Below are 2,357 nucleotides of genomic sequence, written 5' to 3' on the forward strand. Positions count from 1 at the left end.
ACCCTCCATGATCTTCTCTGACTCAACACCTCGGACAATGACCACCACATATGTGCCTGTATTTGTGAATGTGTCTTGAGGTGTGAGTGTTTATAGGTGACTAGAGAGAGAGAGAGAAGTGTGTGTGTGTGTGTGTGTGTGCGCATGTGCGTGTATACATGCAGACACATATACACAAAACTCTAGAGTAAATGTGACATTTAGTAGCATGTGCATACAAGATGTATGAGAGAGACTCAGAGTGTGCACTTGTGTGTGTTGATTAGTTCAGTGAGAGCAAGGGAGCTCTTTATGCCCTGCAGAATTCCCTTGCCCCACCTCAAACCAGAAGCCTTCCTCCAAGTTAGCTGAGTTTAACCCAAAGAACAAGCTCCGTAGAGATGGGGGCTCGTGCCTCTTGTTAGTCTTTGGGCCTCCATTCCCTATTCTTTGGGGGTAGGAGTCTCTTCACTGTGAAGCTTTAGATAAAGATGACCATGGAAAAGCGGCCACTCTCAGGGGTGTGGTTTTTGGGTTTTTTTAGAGTACTAAAAAATAGTAAGCGAGCAACCTTGACTTTCTCTACTGAATAGATAATGTTCTGTCTGTTAGAAGGACTGTCGTCTGGAAACTTCTTTTTTTCTGCAGACATTTGTTTTCAGTTTATGACCTGCTCTGCTCCCAGAGGGGCAAGAGCATAAATCATCCAGTTTTCAAAAGAAAGAACCATGAAATAAAAACAAAGGCCAAAAAAACTGACTTTTCCCCCCCAGTTTAAACCAGTCTTGTCTGAGTGAATATGTATGAGTTAAGGCCCAACAGGGTTAACGTGTAAGCAGGTCCAAGTCCGGGTCTCCAGAGACTATCCCACGAGTGTTAATATTAATCTGGGATTTTCAGGGAACACAAAACAGCCTTCTGTCACACCACTTATGCTGTTTCTGGGTCAGGATGACTCCTGAGGCAAAAGGAACTCTGTACTGAGCAAGCTTAAAGTTTCTCTTCGTGTCCACCAACACCCCTCCCCTGCCCCATCATTTCCTGTTCTATTACAAAGGTAATGGCCAACAGAGAGCAGACCCATTTGTGGAGCTGTGGCTGTTCTAAGCACTTTCCAAGCATTGACTCATTGAATCCTCAAAATAATGCTATCAGATGGGTGCTATTATTATCTCCATCTTATAAGTAAGGAACCTAAAGCCTGGATAGATTCAGTCACTTGTCCAAGGTGACACAGCCAGTAAGTAGGAAACCTGGAGTGCAAATCCAACCAGTCTGTCTGGAGACTGCTTTTTTAGCTACAACCCCCAACTATCTGACTAACCAGGCCCCTGTTACAGCCAGCTCCTAGACATGGACTTATAATGTTAACATTAAATAAAATCACAATTTAAAATAGAACAGAACTTTGGCAACTATGTATTTAGATATTGATTGATTTCTAGGATGATAACAAGGCAAATATAAGGATGGGAGACACTGGGAATGTGTTGTAGAAACCCATGGCTAAGATAAAATAATATACTGATGAGAGTAAGGAAGCTGTAGTGCTTTCTCTGCCTCTACTCTTGTATACTATCAACCTGATATCTCTGGATACAGTGCTCCCCCATCTGTCTATATTATGCCCTTAGTGATGTTGAATCCTGGGAACTGAAATCCCTAAAAGCGTCCAGAAAGAGATCTACTAATGAGGTCACTGTTGTGTGTGGCTGGAGTAGGGAGAGATCCAAGGAGAATGGTTCTTCTGCAACCTTTGGTAGGTGAATTCCCTGGATCTCTTGGATTCTCCTCACTCAAGGCCCTCTCTACACTCTGGCAATTGGCTTTACTTGGGATCTACTAGATTTTTGAACAGTATTCCTACGTAACTTTCTGTATTTTCAGGGTATGTCACTGGGAAGGAAGGGAAGACAAGTCAGGGCTGTCTTGCTAGGCTCCTCCTGAGCCTTTGAGTTGTCTGTTCTAAGACAGATTTACATACAGGGCGCCTGGGTGGCTCAGCTGGTTAAGTGACTGCCTTTGGCTCAGGTCATGATCCTGGAGTCCCGGGATCGAGTCCCGCATCGGGCTCCCTGCTCAGCAGGGAGTCTGCTTCTCCCTCTGACCCTCCTCCCTCTCATGCTCTCTGTCTCTCATTCTCTCTGTCTCAAATAAATAAATAAAATCTTAAAAAAAAAAAAAGACAGATTTACATACATATCTTAGAAATAAAGTGGAATCATGAAACCAGAAGCTTTGGTATAATATCCTGTGGCATGCTGCTTTATACAATGATGCATCCTTGAACATATCATTGTATTTCCTATACTCTGACTCTATTAAACATTTAATTCCATTCAGAATTCCAAATCAGAGTCCTCTCCCAAATTTATCAA

The sequence above is a fragment of the Neomonachus schauinslandi genome, chromosome 11 (genome assembly GCF_002201575.2).
Source record: "Neomonachus schauinslandi chromosome 11, ASM220157v2, whole genome shotgun sequence".
Classification (NCBI taxonomy): domain Eukaryota; kingdom Metazoa; phylum Chordata; class Mammalia; order Carnivora; family Phocidae; genus Neomonachus; species Neomonachus schauinslandi.